General features: G+C 35.0%; 1 protein-coding gene across 6 annotated transcripts in view; it reads right to left on the reverse strand.

Moving 5' to 3' along the window:
* The window catches only part of LOC145284444 (RAB11-binding protein RELCH homolog), a 2,006,047-nt gene that overhangs the window by 1,228,633 nt on the left and 751,368 nt on the right, over window positions 1-26,046 (reverse strand). The window lies entirely within an intron of this gene.

Raw genomic sequence — 26,046 nt, forward strand, 5'->3', positions numbered from 1 at the left:
ATCGTGAACAGGCATAATATATATGACAGTCACTGATCTTAATAACAATTCATTTTACACACACACATACATATGCATCATAAGTAGAAATAAAAACTGCAAATCAGAAATTCATTCTTCGACGGAATACCTTTAATAAAAAAAGTGTCAGTAAAATATTCTTAGAAACTGATTAACAGATTAGATATATAGCGCAGAGCCAGAATCTGCTGGTTTTAGTACTTTCTGAAACTGCATTTTATGATGGTGGTCATAAAATATATAAATTTGCTTGTAAAATAATGTTAATGTTTGTGTAACATAATTTTTTAGAAATGTTTGTATAAAATTTGTCAGGGGGTATGAACAAAAAAGAAAGAGGGGAAAAAGAATAAAGAAAAATTCCAAACCAGACTGGTTGAATCCAAGATGTGATATTATCCTTTATAAATATCATGAATCGGAAGATGTATATATCCGTTTTGGAGTTTTAAAACAGTTGCAAAAAGATGATGGTGAAGATTTGAAAGAAATTAATCCTAAGCGGTCGACATTTTTTAAAAATCTACTAACCTTTTAAATTCATTGTCAGAGAAAACAGTCAACATAGAAAGTCAGCACCAAGTTCTTTTCAACACTAGGCTCTTTGCTTCCATTAGCCATTTGAGTGAAAAGTGCTCGTCATTTTTCAGTAAGTAGATCGACCGCAGCGGTCAAGTTTTGTGGGAGGGGTATAGCTACAGGGGACGGGTTGGGTTATAGGAGAAGAGAGACAATGGGGGAAAAAAGAGGGACGTGAACATTTTTTGTGCATGAAGAGTGGTGAGTGTTGCTTATAGGGGAAGGGGCGAGGATAGAGATAAACAATTAGGGGTTAGATGTATGAATATAAGGAAATTTAGAATAACATGAATTCTAAAAGATGGTATAAATTAAATCAATATAGGTTGACATTAAAAAGTATCATTTTTTAGAGCAAAAGTTTAATAGTGAGGATAATCTTTCAGAGAATATCATTCTCTTTATTACGACTAGACGAGATATAGATTAGGTAATTTCAAGGATTTAAAAATAATTTTAAAATAGTAGTATTTGCTGTGTAGTAGAATCAAGATTTTTTAACAAAGCGAATTTATTTTAGAAGAAGGCAAATTTTCTACCAATTGTACTCCAACCTTCACCCGACAAATATCGAAAAATTAACCCAAAACATTAATTCCTTCACCCTCAAACAAACCCGTTTTTACCAGGAGAGGGTCGAAAAAAAATCATATCTTCATGACAAGATGGCTTCTACGCATGTGTCGACACGCGCAAAAGACGTTGTACTTGAATTCATTTAACTACTATAAAAACCAACCTACTTTCGCCCATGCGATTGGTTAAGTGACAGCATCGTTATCTTAAGATTTCAGGTTCAATCCCAGTTATCAGATATATTTTTTCTCGATTTTTAAACATTTAATATTGAAACAAGGTTATTTATGACATTTTTTTATTTGCTTTTCACTGTTTTTTTTTGTTTTTGTTTATTTTTCCTTTTTGTTTTATTTGTTTTTCACTGTGTTTTTTTTTTGTTTTTGTTTCCTTTTTGTTTTATTTGCTTTTCACTGTTTTTTTTTTTCTTTTTGTTTTATTTGTTTTTCCGGTCTTTTTAAAGAAGTTTTACGTTTGTTTTCTTCTGTTTTGTTTTTTTCCGATCTTTTTAAAAGTTTAAACAGTGTTATTAAATCGCTTATTCCTTATCCTCCACCCTACATACACGCCTCCAAAAACCCGGGCAACGCTAGGTGTATTAGAATTTTGGGGGAATTTTTGACACCCCTAACACGAAACTGCAAATAAAATATAAAAGACTCGTAATTTCTCTTTTAAAAATGGGTTGTTTATTTTCTTTATGGAATATACTTCCAAAATAAACTATTAAAGTTGTTTAAAAAATAATAGAAATACTATTTTTTATTTTTTAAAAAACAGTGTTTACAAAGTGCCGGCATGCCTTCATGCAGCCATTTTTTTTTACTTAATGAAATCAATTGAATTTTATGAGTTAATTTTTTTTTCAATTTTTAAACTTTAAAAATCTATCCAAATTTTTCTATTGGTTAAATTTTTACGATATTTTCAGGGTCAATGTGAAATTTTATGCTCTTTCCAATAAACCAAATATAATATTTTAGACAAAGGGTTTTTTTTTAAATTCACCCCGCCCCATTTTGAAATGTCTATTAAAATTTTGATAATTAATTTACTCATCAATGTTTTATATATCACAAATTGAAGATACAAGATCAATAAATAATATATTGTAAATTAAAACAAAAAAAGAAGTGTTTTTTGGAAATTTACCTGTAAAGTCCAAAGTGTAAAACCTTTTTTTTAAAAACCCATGTTGATTTTTTTTTTAATTGAAAGTCTATATTCTGCTTATATTGTCCAGTAAGTAATGGACGCTGAAGGCAATTTTTCTATTTCATTCAATGTTTTCTTTCTTTAGATAGTTAAAAAAAATTTCACTCGATAAAGAAGAATGAAAATATAATAAATCAAAAATTTATGTATTTCTTTGAGAAAAGAAAAAAAATTCCTTGACTGTTTTTTTTTTTAAAGGCAAAAACTTATTAGTAAAATTTGACTATTTTAAACTATGGGAACACATATTTCTTCAGGCACAAGGCTAGACGGCTAACGCGAACGTGTGGTTTTTACTGCCTTCTGTCCATCCATAGTTCTGAACAAGGATAAACGGCTACTTTCAGTTTTCCAATAAAGACGTAAAAATGCTTGCGTAATCGCGCTTTTTTCAAATATTTGTTTAAAAAATTCTTTTATTTAAAAAATAAGTGGAATTTAAAACATAAATATGGACAAATTCCTAACAATGAAGAATGGAACTAAACATTCGATAGTATTTTTTATAGCTAAGTAATGTTTTGGAATTTATATCGATTTTTTTTAACCGAAATAAGTAAAATTTCGTTCATTTTCTTCAAATCTTGTTTAAAGAAAACCCACTTAAAAAAACAAATATTGCATAATTTGCTATTGAACCTGTTATTTTCTTAAAATTTTGTCTTTGCTCCTTTAATTGAAACAAAATTAGGATTTGAATTACATTTTTCAAGTAGTTATAAGCTTGTAAAGATAGGAGTCGAATTATTCAATTTCTTTTCATGCATTCTTAAGATCGGTTTCTGACACTGCTAGGGCAACGCAGTCCTTTTTTTTGGGGGGGGCCGATTTTTTAAAGAAGTTTTATGTTCGTTTGCTGTTTTTTTTGTTTGGGTTTTTCCCATTTTTTTTAGAAGTTCTTTACCCCCCCCCCCACACACACACATTTTTAAACTCCACTCTTTGAACAACAAATATCGAAAAATTGGCTAAAAACATTCATTCCTTCACCCTCAAACAGACCAGTTTCTACCAGGAGGGGTCGAAAAAAATTGTATTTTCTTGACAAGATGGCTTAACCGACCTACTTTCACCCATGCGTCTACAGCGTGATGGGTTAAGTGACTGCGTTGTTATCTAAAGATTTCAGGTTCAATCCCAGTTATCAGATATATTTTTTTCTCGATTTTTAAACATTTAATATTGAAACAAGGTTATTTATACCATTTTTTTTTTCGCTGTGTGTTTTTTTTTTGTTTGTTTTTTTCCGATTTTTTAAAAAAGTTTAAACAGAGTTATTAATTCGCTTATTCTTAAACCCCCCCCCATACACACACCTCCAAACACCCGGGCAACGCCGTCCTTTTTTTTTTTTTTTTGTTTTTGTTTTGCCGATTTTTTAAAAGAAGTTTTAGGTTCGTTTGCTGTTTTTTTTTTTTTTGTTGTTTTTTCCGATTTTTTAAAAAATTTTAAACAGGGTTATTACTTCGCTTATTCTTTACCCCCCCCCCTACACACACACCTCCAAACACTTGGGTTGTGCCGGGTACTCCCGCTTGTCTATAATATAAATCTCACCTGTCTGTTTAAATGTATGCATGTTTATATCTCTCGCAAAAACTTTGGACAAAGGCAACGGATCCTGACAAGATGGATATAATTTTGAAGCATCGATGTCTCGGACGACAAATATCAAAAAATTAGCCAAAAACATTACTTCCTTCACCCTAAACGCGACCGTTTTGTACAAGGAGGGGTCGATCTTTTTCACCGACATTTTAGCAAGTCATTGTCACTGTTGGATTGACTTGGGTTAATTTCAACACTTTTGATTTCCAGTTGACTCATGAAGACATCGGCTGAGACGTAAGATTTTCTTTCACTTTCTTTTCCACTTTTGCGCCTGCCTGCCTACTACCACTTTTTTTTTGCTCAACACACAACTCCAAACACCCGGGCAATGCTGGGCACCCAGGCTAGTCCCTATATATAATAAAAGAGGTGCAGTTTTTCCCTTCTGGCTCCAAATACTGTAGGTTTACACCAACAGATTTCACAGGCAACTTTATTATGTCTGCACTATTGGTCACTATCTTATGTAACTATAGAACAACATTTTTGCCACATTCACTCGTAATATTAAGACGCTACATTATATCCCAGGAGTGACATCACTACCGCTATTAGAGGAAGTAGTTCCTATTTTTCCCTCTACTTCATAACTGCTCCCACTGTCACCACTATACTCCACGTAAAACTACATACAGTGGCTTTATATTGCCCCTTCACCCTTATTAACTGCATCATAATTGAATAGATATAGCATTCACTTCCAATTCGCAGATTTACAAAATAATGATTGCTCCCTTAACAAATTCTACTCCCTTCTCATTGGCTGCCAGCTGTAATTCTCTCATTCCAGATTTAAAAACCTACACAAAAAACGGACGCGGATGTATTATTATGACCAACATGACCTCTACAAGACAAGGGTTACGCCAATTTTATACACACATGATACCACCATTACAGGTAGACTGTTTAGGGTTTGTTTGTTTTTTTACTTGCATACACTTAAACAGAAACAAACTTAAAAAATTCTCCGTTTGGTACAGTTTACTTTACGTTTAGTTTGTCATTTACTCTCTCTCTCTCTCTCTCTCTCTCTCTCTCTCTCTCTCTCTCTCTCTCTCTCTCTCTCTCTCTCTCTAAATTGTCGATTAAAAGTTATATTGTACTCATCCGTTATGGAATGTTCTAAAAAAAAAATCACACTTGATCAGGTAGCTTTTTTTTTCTTTTTGTTTATATATATATTGAGGGGATGTTGCGATCAAATTAAGTGAAATTTCTCTTTCGGAAAATTACATTCCATAACGGCTATGTGCAATGTAACTTTATTCCAATATTTACAGTTAGGCATTGATTTAACATATTTTTTTCTTCTTACATTTACTATGAACTAAATATCTAGACAAATCGTGCCCCTTCTAGGGGAGCTGGTTTACCACACACAAATTAAAAAACGGCCTCCTTATGTCTAATTCTACACTCGTGGGAAGGTAAGTAAACAAAAATAAAATAAAAAAAACACAAAACAAAACAAACAAGACGTCCTCTCTCTATATATATACCTTTATTATATACTTTGAAAGTTACAAACATTGACCATTACCAACGACAAACATTAAATAAGAACACCATTTTCAAGTTATTAACTTTAGGGGATGGGGGGAATTTCTATACCGTCTGCCAAGGGTTCCTTTACTGAGTGGAGGTGGGAAATAATGCATAGTTCAGTTTATGGGAATCTATTTTTTTGAAGGGGGGGGGATGTTTCTTTCTCCCCCCCCCACACACACTTTTTGACTTCTACAACTTTATACACTTTACCGCTTCTACAACGTCTTTTTTTTTTTAATTTTCATTTTTGCAGGGCAGAGCAATTTTTAAATTATATCCAACTCCTCAATTTTCTTGAGAATGACGAGTTTCATAAGTTATTCAGTATACTCATTAAGACAAGGTCATTTATATTTGGCAAAGACAGGTACTTTTCAAGATATAAATACCTGCATTCTGCACTGTAATTCACTTGCGGAGGTGGAGGGGGTTTATTCCGACAACCGTTCTTACCTTGGGGAGATAGAGGGTCTATTCCGAAAAATGTTCTTAACATGGGAGGTTGTGGGTGGCCACCAACAACAAACATACTTTACTTTTTTACATGGAGGGTGGTATGCTTCTACCGGGCAGCGCCAGTTAACGAGTCCTGCTTGTATATTATATTATATGAACTACGAACTAATAAAAATTTTAATTTGATTATTTCAGTCATCGTAACTTATACGAATAATCATCCTAATGATATTACAGTGATCAACTAATATCATAGCTGTAATTGTGATAAATCTATATGACTGTCTTAATACAGAATTTAACCTAGATATGAATTACACTAAACTTAACAATCTTGATAATAATGGACGTGAGATAAATAAGGTTACTATTTGTGTTAGTGCTTCCATAGGTTCTGTCCATCCTAGCAAATTTAGTGACTAAAGCCAGATGATAATATAACTATAATATTAATAATACTAGAAATAAATTCATATATGCTAATTATGATAACCTGCAATGCGGCAGCAGTAATAATCTAGGGGCGAGTTTGAAAAGGTTATGCAGTTAGAGTATATTGGTGTTGCGCGTTGAAGAATTAGAATATTTGGGGAGGTCGTAAGTAGATTGTTGTGATTATAGTAATATATCAAATCATTTTAAAGTATAATTGTAGAGGGAACCAGATTTTAACCTGGTATATAGTCTCATTGGTATATAGTATATTATTTGAAATAAATTAAAGGTAAGATAAGCCGGGAATAGGGTTAGTTATTAGGCAATAGAAAGATTGCCAGGGAAGTTAAATGATTTCAAAGTTATTATATTTGTATTTAGCTTTATGTTTGCATTTGGAATATTAACTCACTTAACCAAAGTGATAGCTTGTTGGAAAGTCATTATTCTAACTCGGATAAGCACAGGCGACAGATTTTGGATCCTGGGGTATAAGATTTGGAATTACCAATAACTCCCATTGAAAGGTGTTTTTAGATTTAAACATTTTTTTATTATTAAATGTTGCTAGAGATGTTCTCTATTTCTGCTCTACTTCTCACTGTCGTATCGAGCTTCTTTTTTAACTTGGTTGGGATAATATAAACATTAATATGTTTATCGGACTGAAGCTTACTTTTACATTTACCTGGTAAACTTCTATTAATTACATGATTGTATATAAGTATTCAGATGCTAAATCGAAATCGGAAATAGAAAAAAAATCAGAACTTTTGGAGGTATCGGAATTGGAAAAAATTTATCTATATTCCGATGCCAAAAACGATTTGTATAATTACCTTTTTTATATTTGAATTTTAAAAGATCTTCCACTGCTACTAGTAATAATACAATAATAAATATTTATTTATTTACACTTCCAGTAAAACTAAAACCTTTAGATCACCACATGCACATTTTTAATATGTGCTTCCGACGATAACTGAGACAAAATAATGATTTTATAGTTAAATATTTAGAGATTTATAAAGAATCGGTAATTGTATCAGAATCGGAAATGTAGTACAGAATCAGGAAAAATATTAGAATCATCTCATCACCAACGCTAGGACAACAGTATACTCCTTTCATTGTTTTAACTCTCTAGTGTGTATCCATTGATATCTTATACGCTTTTATATAGAGTGATGTGGTTCTCGGTTGACTAACTGTCGGATATACTCAAGTGGCAAAACAATCAAAATAATATTCTGTTGTCATAGCCCTACTCATCACTAATATATATATATATATATATATATATATAATTATTTACTAAAATAATTTTCTAAACACGTATTTTTAAATGTCTTAACGTTTGTCAGATAGATTGATCTAATCATTATAACATCATGCAAGCTTAAGTAATCGACTTTATTTCAAGTGTAAAGAACGGATGCTCTTAAAGAGGCTGACATAATTATTTACTATTTATTTAAATGCCTTAACGTCTGTCAGAGTGTAAACTGACCTCGATGAAGACCGGAGGTTTCAGTTGTCTGATGAGATCTACTAAGATTTAAATGATAGATTTATTGCCCGAACCAATGGTAATTTTGTTTCCCTAAATTGATTAATATATATAGATATATAAACTTCCGAATAACTATATATAATAAACGAATCCGTGATATGGGGATGGTCTTCTATGAATTTTCTTTTTTCCGACATTATCATGCATTTTTTTTATAAGCAAAAATAAAAAAAACTTCAATTTTTCTGAGGAGTATATGCACGAGGACAGTTTATAATACATAATAATAATCGACTGTTTCTGCATAACGAAACAGATATGTTACAAAAATGTACCGAAATTTTACTACGCTGAAAGAGGTGTTTGGTAAGAAAAATAAATATTTGGATCTAGGAATGTAGCTCTACTCTTATCTGGTGTATTTATATCAATATATGTGTGTGTGTGTATATATATATATATATATATATATATATATATATATAGAGAGAGAGAGAGAGAGATAAACATAGATATATATATATAAAATACACACGTGTATAGAATAATAATGATTACCAAATTCCTATCCACATTATCGCAGTAATGAAAGTAAATAAAATGATCATTATTTTCGACACTTCAAAGTTTTCAAATTTCTCATTTAAATTTTATTCAAAATAAGTGTCTTCTAAAAGTGTGTGACCATCTTTTTACTTTAAACTTCTCACTCAAAACTAGAGCAAAACACACGTGGAACTAACAGAACAAGACTTCTCTTCTTCTCCAAGGCATTACCTCCTCCTTAACACCAAAATGAAAAGAAAAAAATATCATCTACCAGACTTCCTATTCTGATGAGGTTGTTTTTAGCGAAAAATTGGACTTACAACAGTAATATAAATAAAATTATTTTATCATTATTTCCAACACTTCAAAGTTTTCAAATTTCTCATTTAAATTATACATAAAAATATGTATGAATAAAAAATCAATACAAAAAATATATGTTTATATCTTTTCTGTATTTATTTCCTGTGTGTTGACGTGTAGGAATACTTTTGAAAAAAAACAAGAATGTTTCCTTCAAAAGCACAACTTCTTTTTTTAATTTTCGACCGATCGTTTGATCTTCCTCAGTGTGAATGATAGAAAACATGAGTGTGCAGGCAGTGTTAGTAACAGGATGACAAGGGTATAGCCATTAAGGTATAGCTCTATTTGAGTATGACCCTTCCAGCATTTTTGGAATAGTCAGCAACTTGTGTGGCCTCTATTCAAAACTAAGTCTTTCATAAAACTTTGAATTGGACACAAATGCATCCCACGAACATATACACTTGCGCACTATCACATATGCTTCTTCATGTACCCATGCATACACAGGATACGCACACACACACATTTACAGACGTGTGTACTTATACAGCTGGAGATTGATGAGCAGATGTAGGTGATAAGCTAAGTGGATGCTAAGTAGAATCCTTTTTCCAAAAGCTTGGATTTAAAGATTTATTGTGGTTCTAAGTTTTAGATGGAGTCAAAGGCTGGATTGTCCACACGTACGCACCTGTGCAATATGCTTCATATTTACTTCCCAATACTTTTATGCAATGTAATTCTTTCCAGATTTAAAGTCAATATTAATAATTGAATCATTTAATAAAAATGATATTACAGGATGAACCGATAAAATTGTCACCATAGAAAAGACATGATTCCATTTCCGTTTGATGAAAACCGGTTTATTTTTTTTTTTTGTAACCCATTTACTAGTTGGTCAGTTGTGTAAAAATTCCAAGAGCGATAGGAGCCTCCTATCATGCCTGAAAGTGACACAATGTTCAATGAGCAAGATTGGAGATGTGCCACTGTACAACTCATGCTCTCCAAGTTTTGACAACATGGCCATTGCCAGCACTCTCAAAAGGCAAATCCTGGCTGTTCAACGCTCGATGGCACAGCTCAACAAAGTTTCCAGCTACGGTTATGGTCTTTGGTGTAGTTTTAAGTGAGGGCCACATCATGCCACCTCACATCTTGGAAGTCGGGTTGAAAATGTAGTGATCCCCTGATGCAGCAGAACTCGGTGCCGGCCCACAAGTCCAAAGAGACCCAGGCCTGGCTTCATAAGAAATGCTATGACTTTGTATCCTTCTCTCACTGACCCCCTTCCTCTCCCAACCTGAACCTGCTGGGCTACTTCATTTGGTCATACGTCAAGAACATCACAAACATGACCTCCCACAACACCTAAGCCAGCCTGATCGCCACCATCCACTGAGTTTTCACCAAGCTCCCGTCGGCGCTTGTAAAAAAGGCATGCTCCTAGTTCTAAACATGTATCGAGGCAGTGTTTGAGGCTGAAGACGGCTACATTGAATAGATGTCAGCAAGTTAACTGAATTGATTTATTTAAAGAAAAGTTTTAAAATAAAGCTGTAGTGTTGTTTTCTTTAGGGCGACAAATTTATTGTTCCACACTGTACTAAAGAAACTATTTAACCCGGGCAGAACTAGTTAACCTTGCTCACTCATGCTTCTGAATCACTGATCTGTCACCCATCCACTCACCCTTAAATTGTGCACAACCACTTTAGGCCACAAATCAAAAGCTGTTTAAATATTTTCAAAACAAAACATTATCCTTTCTGACAAATTAAATTTGATTATAGACCAGACATAGTTGCTGTTGATTTTGTTCATGACAAATAATAGAAGGCAGAAAATTGCAAGTAATTGGTCCAATGGAATTCATAACAAAAAATTAATGATGCAATAAAAATATAAAGTTTGCAGATAAGGAAGAAAAAAAAAAGACGAAAATTATATCCGAATTTTATTCTTAACAAAGAAAAAAAAAGGGAAAATATTGCTTTTAATGAACAATGTTTGAAAATTTAGCCTCACATGCGAAATGAAATTAACTGCTTGATAAAAAGATAACTATTTTCTGAAAAGAGCTCATGATAATATTCAGAAAAGGAAAATACAAATGCGGTAATATTTAACTTTTCTTTTTATCAAATTATTTACCTTTTTGAAAATTTTTTTAAAGGAACAAATTTTTAGAAAACAAAAAAAAAAAATCAAGAAAATGTATTAAACTGCATGATAACATTTTATTTTTGAATAAAAATTTTAGAAATTTCGTTTTGTTTTATGCTATTTGTAGTTTTGCTTTCAATAATTATTGACTTAATAATGAATAATAAATAATAAAAAAATAATATGCAAGACTTGCAGAGGCTTATGTTACACATACACAGAAAAATAGTTGCACAATTTATTAAGATAATCCATACACAATGATCCCCTACTCTAAAACTTAAAATATTTCATGGATATTTTTAATACTAAATTATTCTTTTATATTCGATCCCAAGCAATGCTGGGATAAGGATCGTGCTAGTATAGAGATAAAAAACTAATGATCCCAGATGTTCAATCAGTAAGCAGGCCGATAAACAGAGGGAAAGTGCTAATTATGTGATGAATGCAGGGAGGAGGGAAACAGGCTACATAATATCTTCTTTGTGTGTGAGAGTGGATATGAGAAAATCCTAAAATAGGATTTCTAGAAATATTATTTTAGTATATGCTAATGCATCTTTTTTATTTTAAAATTCTAAAAAAAAACATTAAGGATTGATACTAAAAAATTTAATAGAGAAAAGAATGACTCTACATCAATGTGCTTCAGGGTTGCACTTGCTAACACCACTGCATTTATATTTGCCCTCTATAGGCCCCACAACAGCGGAGTTACTATCTTTAAGAGCATATCTGAGAAAATAGACCACATACTGTCTTCACATCCCTCGGCTAACATCCACATCTGTGGTGACTTCAACGTCCATAACGTGGAATGGCTGACCCATTCAAATAAGACAGATGATGAGGGGAGGTTTTGTCATGATTTTGCCATTGCTTATGACCTCACTCAGATAGTTCGCGAACCCACCCGTGTGCCCGATACACCCAATCAATATGCAAGCCTCCTAGACCTTTTTCTCTCAACTTCCCCTGAGTTATGTTCATGTACCGTTCATTCTCCTCTAGAATCCTCCGACCACTCTGTCGTATCAGTTAAGATAAAAACGAAATGTAAGAAGCCATCAGACGTACCCCTCCACCGTACTGTATACCGATACTCTATGGCTGACTGGGATAGCTTCCGTACATTCATATCTGATTTACCTCTGCACTCCATGTTTAAAAAGGAAGTGTCCTCTATAGTATCAGATCTGACCGAATGGTTAATTGTAGGCATTGACCAATTCATACCATCTAAAAAATTCCAACAAAAACCTAAAAGCCAGCCATGGTTCTCCCCAGAATGTGCTGCTGCTATCGCACACAGAAATCACTTTTTCCATAGCTTCCAACGTAATAGATGCACTGAGACTAAAGCTACTTTCAGAACTGCCAGCAACCACTGTAAAAGAGTAATAAAAAATGCAAGAGAGCTATATGATCAGCGGCTTGGTTCTCACCAGTTTTGGCAAATAACAAATAGGATCCTGAACAGAAGTGTGCGTTCTATCCCAACCATTATCAATGAATCAGAAATCATCTCGTCAGCGTCAGACAAGGCCAAACTATTTGCAAAGAACTTTGCAGCTAATTCTACCCTATGCGACGAAGGCCATCAACTCCCCATATTTCCTCCTATAACACAGACCAAGCTAGGTAACATACAAATATCCGTGCATGAGGTCGCCAAGCTAATAAAAAACCTAGATTCCAGTAAAGCAACTGGCCCTGATGGCATCCCAATTATAGTGTTAAAAAAGCTTCAACCAGAACTTGCTCCCATACTTACGAAACTATTTCAGCGCTGCCTTAAGGAGAAGTGCTTTCCGACCCCCTGGAAGACCTCATCAGTTTGCCCTGTATTTAAGAATTCAGGTGATAAGTCATCTCCCTCTCAGTACAGACCAATAAGTCTCCTTTGTGTTATGAGTAAGTTGCTGGAATCAATATTAAATAGAGAAATAGTCAACCACCTCAGCAGGAATAACCTTCTTAGTGACACACAATATGGTTTCCGCTCTGCAAGATCTACCGCAGATGTGCTGACGGTTATATCCCACAGGATTAGTGAATCTCTTGACAAAGGCTTCCTTTCTAGGGCAATTGCTCTTGACATATCAAAGGCCTTCGACAAGGTATGGCATAAGGGTCTACTTCACAAGATTTCCAGCTACGGTATAACTGGAAATGTTTTCTCAATCATTAAATCATTTCTCTCCGATAGGCTTATAAGAGTAGTGGTTGATGGACAAAAATCGGAGGCCTGCAAAATAAATGCTGGGGTCCCTCAGGGGTCAATCCTGGGCCCAACTCCCTTCTTGATCTACATCAATGGCCTCCCTAAACACATACTTAAATCATTCGTTGACATCTATGCTGATGACACGACCATCTACAGCAACACATCAAAGGCTGTAAATGACAAAGTTCTCTCTGATTCTCTCTCCTCTGATCTCGAGCGCGTGGTTCAGTGGGGGAAGATGTGGCTAGTTACCTTTAATGCATCCAAAACCAAACTCCTATCCTTACATCATCAACGCTCTGATCCCCATCTGGCATCAATTGTGATGGATGGCTCTCGTCTGGGTGAGGCTCCGTGTTTTGACAAGCTTCTGGGTTTGACCTTTACTCCTGATCTGAAATGGAACACGTACATCAAGTCTGTTGCCAAGGTCGCTGGAAAGATGGTGGGATCCTTCTACCGCTCCAGAAGATATCTCACTACTGATGCAATTCTCTATCTATATAAAAGCCAAGTACGTCCAAGGATGGAATACTGTTGCCATATCTGGGCAGGAGCTGCCAAAAACAGCCTATCATGCCTTGACAGAGTACAAAATAGACTTCGTGGCTTAGTGGGGGATGCCCTTTTCTCTACCCTGCAACCCCTCTCTCACAGAAGAGACGTTGCGAGCCTATCCTTGTTTTATCGTTATTTTCATGGCAGGTGCTCGTCTGAACTCCAATCCCTGGTCCCCCCTCGCCAATCTTTCACGAAAAACACCCGTCTAGCTGAATCCACTGTGAAAAATTTCCCCCACTCTATATCTGTGCCTAAATCAAAACGCGGATTCCATGAACAAAGCTTCTTTCTTAGAACTGCACGCCTGTGGAACTCTGTTCTGTCTGCCTGCTTCCCTCCGGACTACAACTTGGATGTCTTCAAGTCTAATGTTAACAAATTCCTAATGAACCGCCCCCTTAAGTAAACACTCCATCAAATCTCCACACTAACGTAATGTACTTGCAATAACCCTTATCCCTGAGTGGCTTCCGGGCCTTGATAAGTGGTTATCACTGTGTAAAAAAAAAAAAACAAAAAAAAAAAAAAAAAAAAAAATTTGAAATTATATAAAGTAGTACATTCTTAAAAGGATTAGTGTGTGCATGTGATCGTTAATAATATGCACGTGTTTGCTAAAATCCTAAACTACTGAACTTATTATAAATTATGGAATATATATTCTAGGCAACATGGTAAATAATATGCGCACATTATTTTTATTTTTCTCAATTTTTGAGATGAGAACTGATAATCTATATTATTCGAACTACTGTTCTCACCTTGATCATTATTTTCCCAACGTTTCAGCCTATGTAACCACCGACCTTCCCAAGGCGTAGTTTGTTGAACTCAGGAATCTTTCTGTCAAACTGGGAATATGTACGAAATTTTGAACAGATTCCTGAAGGAGGTCGGAAGTTACATCAGACGAAACATTGTGAGAATAATACTCATGGAGAGAATAGTAGTCTGAAGAATCCAAATGTTTTATTTTTTAACTATATTATTTATGGGTAGCATCAAAACCAATACCATACCTCAAAAAAAGGAAAACATTCAAACTTAAAACTAATAAAATCGGTATTGCTTTTACAGGTCCTGAGATTGATATTCTATTAGTTTTATATAACAAGATTGTATATTTCAAATTTCATTGATTTTGACGATCTTACCGTTTATTTCTTGATATGAACAATTCTTGATAGCACCTGTTTTCTAGCACAGAATCATTCTTGTAATTAATGTCAATTTTTTAATCTACTCTGCCTTTAACTTAGCAGAAAAAAAATATCAACTTTATATGAAAATAAAGGAATACAAGCATGACTAGCCTGGGTGCCTGGCGTTGAGCAAAAAAAAAAAAAAAAAAGTGCCAGTAGGCAGGCAGGCTCGAACTCATATCGCGAAGGAAGCAAAGAAAGTAAAAAAAATGTCACGTCTTTGTCGTTGCGTCCATCCCCAAACCGGAAGTGACGATTATTTAAATTAAGGCTAGTCAATCGAAAATATCAGCGAAAAAAGCGACCCCTCTTGTAGAAAAGCGACCCCTCTTGTAGAAAAGTGCCCAGGTGAGGGTGAAGGAATTAATGTTTTTAGCCAATTTTTTTATATTTGTCGTCGAAAGGGTCAAGCTTCAAAACGATACTGATTTGGTGAAAATCCGTCACCTCTGTCGAAAATTTTAAGCAGACATACAAACATACATACATTAAACAGACAGGTGAGATTTATATTATAGACTAGTGGGGGGTACCCACCGTTGCCCGGGTGTTTGGAGGTGTGTGTGGTTTTAAGTAAATCAAAACACCTGGGTGTTTGTGTCGGGAAGGGGGGTTAAAATAAAAAAAGTTTTGGTAGGTAAGTATAAAGGATCGAACCCAAACCCTTGAGTCGAAGTTGGGAATTAAAGTGTGAAAAAAACGTGCGACGTTAACCACTGGGCCACCACGAAATATTAATGGAAACATGTTTGAATTTATTTAAGTATTAAAACTTAGCAGGTACCCGTACTTAATGAGGTCAACTTTGACTGCGGGGGCAGGATTTTTTTTTCTGTTTTACCCAAGATGCTGTGGGGAAAACCAGCTCCCCATAAAAAGGGGATTGTCCAAATTGAATAGCAATTGTCTGATATAAGGAGAAACTCCACATTGATCAAAGCTGACTGCTTTCGGACGTTTCCGGCGATGGCGACCGGAAAAATGCTGCCAGAATTAGTTTCGCTTCTATTATACGAAAAAGCTTAATGCACACGAAAAATGTTGAATATTTATCTTTTCAAAGTCGAGCAAATTAAATAGACAGGCGACCTCCATTGTTAACTGGTAGATATTATGATTTAGACGTGATATAAAAAGTTTTAAGAAGGAATGAGCCGACCGAAAACTCCAGCAAAAAAAGCCTTTTACAGACATACACAAAAAGCGAACATACATACACGCATTTTCGCTTTTATATTTATAGACTAGCGGGGGTACTCAGCGTTGCCCGGGTGTTTGCAGGTGTGTGTGGTGTTAAATAAAAAAGAACCAGGGGGGGGGGATAGGATCGAACCCGAAGCCCTGAGGCGAAGTTTGAAAATAAAATCGGCCAGCCAGAATGAGTTAGTGAAAGATGTTTGAATTTATTTAAGTAAGAACGAAATTGATAGGCGCGTGCCCGGAAGTCGTCGAGCGTTACGACGACGATGTCAATGACCAGGCTTGTTTGCTATAAGTGAGAATGTGTGTGTGTGAGGACACTTCAACATACATAGTCCATGGATTTTTGATCTACAGGTTTGAAAATTGGTATATAAGATATTCAGACATGTGAAAAACTTTTTAATTGTTTTTATCAAAAATAAATAACAAAAAAAATGGGTTGCTAAGGGGTTAAAATTGAAAAATTGGTAAGTGGGAATCGTCAAATTTTTTATATTTGCTAACTGTTCCACGAATGTGCATGCATGAATGGTTCACAAAACAGATTCATTATGTTAAAAATAAGTACAATTTGAAAACACTTTAAATATTGTGTCAAGCTGGCCTAATGGTTTTCGTACTTGACTCGCTGTCTTTAACGTTTTGGTTTCAATCTCAGCCTGGGTATTTTTTTTTTTACTTACAAGAAGTGAACTGTTTAGAAAAAAACATAATACTCGCATGTCAGTTTCTGTATGAATTAAAATATAACATTTATGCATATTTTACGACTGGACAATGCCAGGCGGCTTGCTAGTATATCTATATATTTGTTATTCCATCAGTGTCACGTGGATTGACATTTCTTACGTCAACATTTTTGCAATCTCTTTTTTCAAATATTTAGAAAGCAGTTGTAATCTTTTTGAAATAATTGTTAAAAAAAAAAAAAAAAAAATATGTACACGGAGTGAAACTACCTCCTTCCTCTTTCAGCAAATCATTTTTCTTAGATTTGAATGCTGAGGTCACGTAGCATTGATTTGTGCTATATGTGTCTATGCAAAGTTTCTCCAACAAATTGGACCAAAGAAAAAACCCAACCCTGCTTAGCTGCAGGAACCTAGCAGATGCCGCTGCATTGAATACAAAACAGAATCAGCAAATTTTATAAAAACAGAAAGCAAAATTCTGCAGAATGTTTTAGTTCCCCAAGATGACGTGAAAGGAATAGTTAACTATGGATGAAGGCGTGCGGCAAAGTTGCATATGAACTGATGTGTATATAAAGAATTCCTTTGCAGATCCAGGTCAGCTGATGTTATACCATGAAGAAGCCATAATGATAAATGAAGCAGAAAAGTTTTGTGGCCATTGAATGAAAGTGCCATTACCAGAATTCTATTTCTATAATAGCCAAAAAAAAAAAAAGGTTGTCAATAGTAAGTTAGAAAATATAAAGGTAAAAACTTCTCTTCAGTATTACATATTTATATAGTAAACTTTTTATACTGTTAAAAACGGCAAAAGTTATGGCCTGTTGACTTAAAATGATTACTTTATGTCAAATTGATGGTTGCATATGGTTACATTTGTGCTCATTTTTTTTTTAATTATTAAACATTAATCCCAATTAATCCCAAACCGTGCATCGAATGGATTATTTAGTTTGGAAGAAATATGAAAAGTTTAGAATGGGTGCTTTAGTCAAAATGATGACATAATATATAACTTAAATCTTAAAATACTTTCGGATTATAGCTTGTATAATATTGTAAATTTAAAGTCTATATATATATTAGTATCACTATTTATAAGACAATCCCAATCAGATAAAGAATCTCAATATATGAGATGGAGCAATGGTATAAATGAAAATTTGGAATTAAATTCTTTAAATTACAAAACTTTATTATTCAAGCAAGGAATAACAAAAATTTAAAGATTTTTCCTTAATCCATGGATTTTCAAGATTAAAAAGGATATTCCATGGTTTATTTTACTTAAAATAAAATCTTCAGTGTGTTGTTTCTCTTTACTTTTCTTTTTCCTTGCCATGTTGTAAATTTGGAGAAAGAAGTCTGTTTGTAAAGAGAAGATAAAGATGGAGGATACCTCTGAAATATATTTGTGACAAATTTCAAACAATTAAAATATTTGTTTATTTTCCTAATATTACGTTGTATTTTGCTTTGAAGCACACTTGATGCGTATCTTATTTTATTCAAATTAAAACAACGTTTCTATATGGACTGTCATTCTTTGACATTAATATATGTGTGTGTGTGTGTGTGTGTGTGTTGGGACGATTAATCGGAATCAGAATCAGGAAAATCAGAACTTTTGAGGGTATCAGAATCGGAAAAATTGATGCCTATTTTCCAATGCCAAAACGATTCTTTTAATTGTCTGTTTTTATTTGATTTTGTTTAAACCAAAATCTTCCATTGCTGGTAAAAATGATAAAGTAATAAATATTTATTGATTTTAAATTACCAGTAAAGCTAAAATCGATAGATCATCCTCCACAAGTGTATTTTGACGTTCAGAAAAATATCTGCATATTAAACATGTTTTTTTTTTTTTTTTTTTACAAAAATCGAGGAAAATAACAATCGTATAGTTACATAACTAGAGATTTATAAAGAATCAGAATCGGGAATTTAGCACAGAATCAGTAACTGCATTGGAACTGGGAAAAATATTGGAATCGTCCCATCACTAATATATATATATATATATATATAACAAGCATCATCAATAGGGCATTAGTATTGCTTTATAAACAAGGCCAAAAATGTTTTTTGCCAAGTTAATCATCAAAGTTGTAAATAAATTGTTAAGCAATAAAAAAAAAAATACATATATATTGCCAGTTTTATGGCACAGAAGCCATGCTAATATTTTTAATGTATATCCTCACATATAAATGTCAGCTGTACGCTTTTAAGATAGATTCAGCCCTGACAGGCTATTTAATGCAAAAATTGATTAACGAGTAAAATCATCCTTTTACAAAAAAAACAAAAAAAATTTGCTTGTTTTGAATTATATGGAACATAAATTGATATTAAATATTTGTTCATCTATATAATTAAAAATACATTTTCTTTTTTCTTTTGAGGCTGCAGATCAATTTTTATTTACAATTTTATATTCTTCATAAACTTGAATATATAGTTTGGTCTCATCTTGTTTGCTCGATAGCGTTTTATTCATTCGATGTGTAATCCAGCTAAATAGATTATTATTCTAACCCCCTGCTCATCTCAAGAATGTTCAAAATACTTTTTAAGACATCCTCTGATATAATCAAACTTTGTCTATTTTTTTCATCATTTTTCAATCCTCTCATAACGCTGTTCATCATTTGATTAGAAATTGCCTTTACCCTCATTATCGAGTGTGCTTTAGCCATGATAGATGCTGACTCATAAATATAAAAAAAATACAGTACAGGAAGAACACAGTAGATTAAGATTTGGTTTTAAATAACAAGTAAATAACAGAAAAACTTCATGGAATGGAAGAAAATTAAGTTCCAAATGTAAGAATTTAGTTTTTATATTATTTTAGTCATTCAGACCTAGTTTTGTATCAGTTTTTGAGAGTCCAAGTAATTCATTCAATGTGAAAGCAAGTTTCGTTCTAAACATTCGAATCTAAGTTTACTGATATTTAAAATTTTTGGACCTGTGTCATCCCTATTTTGCCATTTGACAACTTTTTAAATAAAATTTCGCCTTCATTATGGATGTTTCTCATTTGGAAAAAACTGATGGCACGATTTTTGTCTTTCTACTTGAATTTGAGTATGTTTTGAACTCACGTGTTAGTTTTTCTTTGCTTCGAAATGGACGTTAAATTACACTATGATATTCATCTGATCAACAATTTTATTTATTTCAAAATTTGACATAATGATTGAAGGTATGAATATTGAGCTTCATTTAATTCCCATAATAATAAATACTCTTTATTTTTTAGCTTTATTATCATATATAAAAAAGGATTCTCCCATCAATTTTGACATGAGATTCACACAGCAATTAAGTTGTCTGAAATTAACACATATGATTTGATCATAGTGCTAAAGGCTTGTGTAAAACCATCCACACTTTTTGGAACAACTGCTAATCTCAGTCGGTACAATTGAATGATATAGAGCAGAAAGTAGTCCTTGTTTGATATTAGTGTTTTCCTTCGTGCATGTCTAGATGAAGTCTGAACATACTTCCCTTCCATTTGTTTTAAACGCACTCCCAGATACAAACCTGGATATTCTAGGTCCTGGTATTCCTAAATAGTCACTTATCTGGTTCTGACCAGGCTCAGGGTTTCTTAACTTGGGTAATCTAACAAGAATCAGTGTGTTAACATGATTATACCGTATTTATCACATAGACACACATATCTGTATTTATGCAGGTTTGGTTGAAGAGCAAAGAGTTTTCTGGTTTTATAATTTCTTACTCTTCTTAACACGACGAGCAAGTTTTCTAGTTTTGGATGTTTAATGTATTGAAACCGCAAACAGAAAGACCTTTTTCGAAGGCTTTATTTAACTTCTTTCTTTTTTTTTTTTACAAGGTGGTCACCACTTATCAAGGCCCGGAAGCCGCTCAGGGATAAGGGTTATTGTAAGTACAGTACATTAGTGTGGAGATTTAATAAAGTGACTACTTAAGGGGGCAGTTCATCAGGATTTGTTAACGTTGGACTTGAAGGCATCCAGGTTGTAGTCAGGTGGGAAGCAGGCAGACAAACAGAGTTCCACAGGCGTGCAGTTCTAGGAAAGAAGCTTTGTTCATGGAATCTACGTTTTGATTCAGGCAAAGATAAAGATTGGGGAAAGTTTTGACAGTGGATTCAGCTAAACGAGTGTTTTTCATAAAAGATTGGCGAGGGGGGACCAGGGATTGGAGTTCAGACGAGCACCTGCTATGGAAATCATGATAAAACAAAGATAGACTTGCAACGTCTCTTCTGTGGGAGAGAGATTGCAGGGAAGAGAAAAGGGCCCCGCCCACTAGGGAAGAGAAAAGGGCCCCCTCCCACTAAGCCACGAAGTCTATTTTGTACTCTCTCAAGGCAGGATAGGCTGTTTTTAGCAGCAGTATTCCATCCTTGGACGTACTTGGCTTTTATATAGATAGAGAATTGCATCAGTAGTAAGATATCTTCTGGAGCGGTAGAAGGATCCCACCATCTTTCCAGCGACCCTGGCAACAGACTTGATGTACGTGTTCCATTTCAGATCAGGAGTAAAGGTCAAACCCAGAAGCTTGTTAAAATATGGGGCTTCTCCTAGACGAAAGCCATCCATTTCAATTGATGCCAGATGGGGATCGGAGCGTTGATGATGTAAAGATAGGAGTTTGGTTATAGATGCATTAAAAGTAACCAGCCACCTCTTCCCCCACTGAACTAAGCGCTCGAGATCAGAGGAGAGAGAATCAGAGAGAGCTTTGTCATTTACAGCCTTTGATGTGTTGCTGTAGATGGTCGTGTCATCAGCATAGATGTCAACGAATAATTTAAGTATGTGTTTTGGGAGATCATTGATGTAGATCAGGAAGAGAGTTGGGCGCAGGATGGACCCTTAAGGGATTCCAGCATTAATACTGCAGGCCTCTGATTAAGGGATTCCAGCATTAATACTGCAGGCCTCTGATTGTTGTCCATCAACCACTACTCTTATGAGCCTATGAGAGAGAAATGATTTAATGATAGAGAAAACATTTCCAGTTATACCGTAGCTAGAAATCCTGTGAAGTAGGTCTTTATGCCATACCTTTTCGAAGGCCTTTGATATGTCAAGAGCAATTGTCCTAGAAAGGAAGCCTTTGTCAAGAGATTCATAAATCCTATGAGATATAACTGTTAGTACATCTGCGGTAGATCTTGCAGAGCAGAAACCATATTGTGTGTTACTAAGATGGTTATTTCTGCTGAGGTGTTTAATTATTTCTCTATTTAATATGGATTCCAGCAACTTACTCATGGCACACAGGAGACTTATTGGTCTGTACTGAGAGGGAGATGACTTATCACTTGAGTTCTTAAATACAGGGCATACTGATGAGGTTTTCCAGGGTGTTGGAAAGCACTTCTCCTTAAGGCAACGTTTAAACAGTTTTGTAAGCTCTGGTTGAAGCTTTTTAACACTATAATTGGGATGCCGTCAGGGCCAGTTGCTTTACTGGAATCAAGGTTCTTGACTAGCTTCGCGACCTCATGCACAGATATTTGTAAGCTACCTAGCGTGTTCTGTGTTATAGGGTGTTGATGGCCTTCGTCGCATAGGGTAAAATTAGCTGCAAAGTTCTTTGCAAATAGTTTGGCCTTGTCTGAAGCTGACGAGATGACCTCTGGTCCATTGATAATGGTTGGGATAGAACGCACACTTCTGTTCAGGATCCTATTTGTTATTTGCCAAAACTGGTGGGAACCAAGCCGCTGATCAGCTACTTTGGATTTAACAGACTGGGCATATATTCTCTTGCATTTTTTATTACTCCTTTACAATGGTTGCTGGCGGTCCTGAAAGCAGCTTTAGTCTCAGTGCATCTATTACATTGGTAGCTATGGAAAAAGTGATTTCTGTGCGCGATGGCAGCAGCACATTCTGGAGAGAACCATGGCTGGTTGTTAGGTTTTTGTTGGAATATTTCAGATGGTATGAATCAGTCTATGCCTACAATTAACCATTCGGTTAGGTCTGATACTATAGAGGGCACATTCTTGTTAAACATGGAATGGAGAGGTAGATCAGATATAAATGTATGGAAGCTATCCCAGTCAGCCATGGAGTATCGGTATATAGTACGGTGGAGGGGTATGTCTGGGGACTTATTACATTTCATTTTTATCTTAACTGATACGATGGAGTGGTTGGAGGATCCTAGAGGAGAAAGAATGGAACATGAACATAGCTCAGGGGAAGTGGAGAGAAAAAAGTCTAGGAGGCTTGCATATTGACCTGTAGTATCGGGCACATGGGTGGGCTCGCAAACAATCTGAGTGAGGTCACAAGCAATGGCAAAATCATGACAGAACCTCCCCTCATCGTCCGTCTTATTTGCGTGGGTCAGCCATTCCACGTTATGGACATTGAAGTCACCACAGATATGGATGTTAGCCGAGGGATGTGCAGACAGGATGTGGTCTATTTTCTCAGATATACTCTTAGATAGTAACTCCACTGTTATGGGGCCGATAGAGGGCAAATATAAATGCAGTGGTGTAAGGAAGTGCAACCCGGAAGTACATATAAGGTAAATTCGGATCTTCTCTAGACATATCCCTGCCACATGGGAAGTCATCTTTAATGTAGGCACATATTCCATGTCCATGGCGATCTTAGGGGTCAGATTTAGATGTTAAGTTAGAGTATCCATTAATTATGAACTCATCTAGGGAAGTAGTCGGCCCTATTCCAGTTTCGCTTAGAAAGAATATGTCCGGTTTCGTCTCCTGTAATTGGGTTTCAACCTCTGAAAGGTTGGAACGTAGATCCCTGATGTTGGAGAAGAGGACATGGTAATAGGGGTCTACGTTGGAAGATGGGGTTCTAGGTTTATTCAAGATTTTTTGGGGGGGAGATGTTTCATATTGAGGTTTTGGGATTTGTGGAACAGGTTGGCATACTTAGAGCAGGATAGAGAGGGAAAGTAAGAGAGAAAAAGACAGGAATGACAAATGCGTCAAGTGGCAATGAATGCATGTTAATTAATCAAAAGAAGAAAGTATTAAAATAAGAAAATAAAGAAAAAGCAAATGGCAAGATCACATGAGAGGATATATGTAAATAAAGAGAAAGTCACTTTAATAAGAAAATTATAACGCTCTCCCCTACTTGAAATAGAGATTATTATTAGAAAGTTCATTAATCCAGCCGCTGGAATGGTTTACGAGTCCTGCTAGACTGGCGGAGAGGCAGCTCACCACTGGAAGAGCCAAAAATCTCAGATTTTGAGAAAATATGAATCTCAGAACTTGCACCAGGTGAAGATGGCAGATTTTCGGGGTCCACGTCCCCAACAGAATCCTGAGGTCGATCTGGGTTCACATTCCCAACAGAATCCTGAGGTCGATCTGGGTTCACATTCCCAACAGAATCCCGAGGTCGATCTGGGTTCACATTCCCAACAGAATCCTGTGTTCGATCTGGGTTCACATTCCCAGCTGAATCCTGAGGTCGATCTGGGCATGGATTTTCACCAGGATCTTTAGATCATGGAAAATGGGCCAAATGTTTCAATGCTACCAGATCCTTCCAACCATCATGATGTCGAATTCCTGTGTGTATAGGGTTGGCTTTGGCAAGTTCCACTACCTAAATAATAAAGTCCTACTTGCTCCTGCAACCAAATCGTTTTGATAACACTTTTCCAGGTTCACAAAACCAAGCAGGCAATGCAGTGTCAATGGAAGAGACCTTTAACAATTGAAGATGCGTTCATGAAGAGTGACATTAGTGGTTGGGCATAGTAGAGAGCAAATAGCATGTAAAATGTAGAACATCCGGCCAAGCGTTAATGGGTAACCGCTGAGATTCCAAAGATAATATGATCGTATTCCATATAATCCCATTATAGCGCTCACATTGGATGTTACCTCTTGGGTCACAAGCAGTAGTATTACTGGATCCAATCCCAAGTCATAGCAGAAATTGCTTGAATTCTCCCAACATAAACGAAGTTCCCCAATCAGAATGGATAAATGTGTGAAGTCCGATGATAGAGAAAATAGTCATTAGGCACTGTCTGAGAAATCACAACAAGGGCAAGCAAAAGTAAGTATGTAACGACAACCTGATGAGGATACCGGAAGAGGTGCTTTGTAATCAACAAAAAGACGTTGAAAAAACCGGGCAGTAGAACAGATAAGAATATGATTAGAGGAATTAAGGAATTGGGGTTTTATTTTGGCACAAGTAGGACATTCAGAAGCCACACGTTGGACTTCATCGATTGAATATGGCATATTTTGTGACCTTATAAAATGCCAAAAGCGTTGTACTCCAGGATGTATTTAAGAATTATAAATTGAGTTTAGTTCCTCCAAGGAAGAAATAGCAGTACCACATGTTCGCGATAACATATCAGTGACAACATTTTCATTCTCAGAACAGTGTTTTATATCATATGAAAAAGGAAGAAGTTCCATTTTCCACCGTATAATTTTATCGTTTTTAATTTTTCCACGATTAACAGGTTTAAACATAAAAGATACTACTCGCTGATCTGTAATAATTGTGAAATGTTTCCAGTAATGAAATCTATTCAATTAAATTGATATAGACGATTTTCAGCTTGAAATGCCGTATTGGGGCAATCTGAGGGGCAAATTTCAATCTGATAGACAATCTGATGCTTTAGACAAGTCAATTATGCTAAATATACGATACTGGGCTATTTGGTTTATAAGATCTTTGAGTTGTGGCAAGGGGTATGCATCAAGCAAAGTGAAACGACTAATAGTCTGAGAGAAATCAACTACCAATTGTTTCTTTTTATTAGATGAATAACTTACAACTTTAGCGCGCCATGGAGAATAACTTGGTTCAATTATATTGTCCTCAAGTAATTTTAGAGTTTCTTTTTTAATGATGTTCTTGACATATGATCAAACAGTCCAGCAGGTTCAGTTTAAGGGAGGTGACAATTGGTATGAAGGGTTTCCCCTACATTGACCAAGGTCTTATATGTGGGGTTGATATTTATTTGCTTCAAAGTATGGGAGAAGTAAAGTTTAAAAGATAATATGGAAGTTGATCAAAAACGGATACTTCACTTGAAGTCCAAAGTATAAAGGTGAATACATAGAATCGTAACAAAATCCAGAACAATGAAATTGGTTATAACTTGTCTGTAGATCCAAAA

The sequence above is a fragment of the Euprymna scolopes genome, chromosome 9 (genome assembly GCF_053919585.1).
Source record: "Euprymna scolopes isolate OS-2025 chromosome 9, ASM5391958v1, whole genome shotgun sequence".
NCBI classification, from domain to species: domain Eukaryota; kingdom Metazoa; phylum Mollusca; class Cephalopoda; order Sepiida; family Sepiolidae; genus Euprymna; species Euprymna scolopes.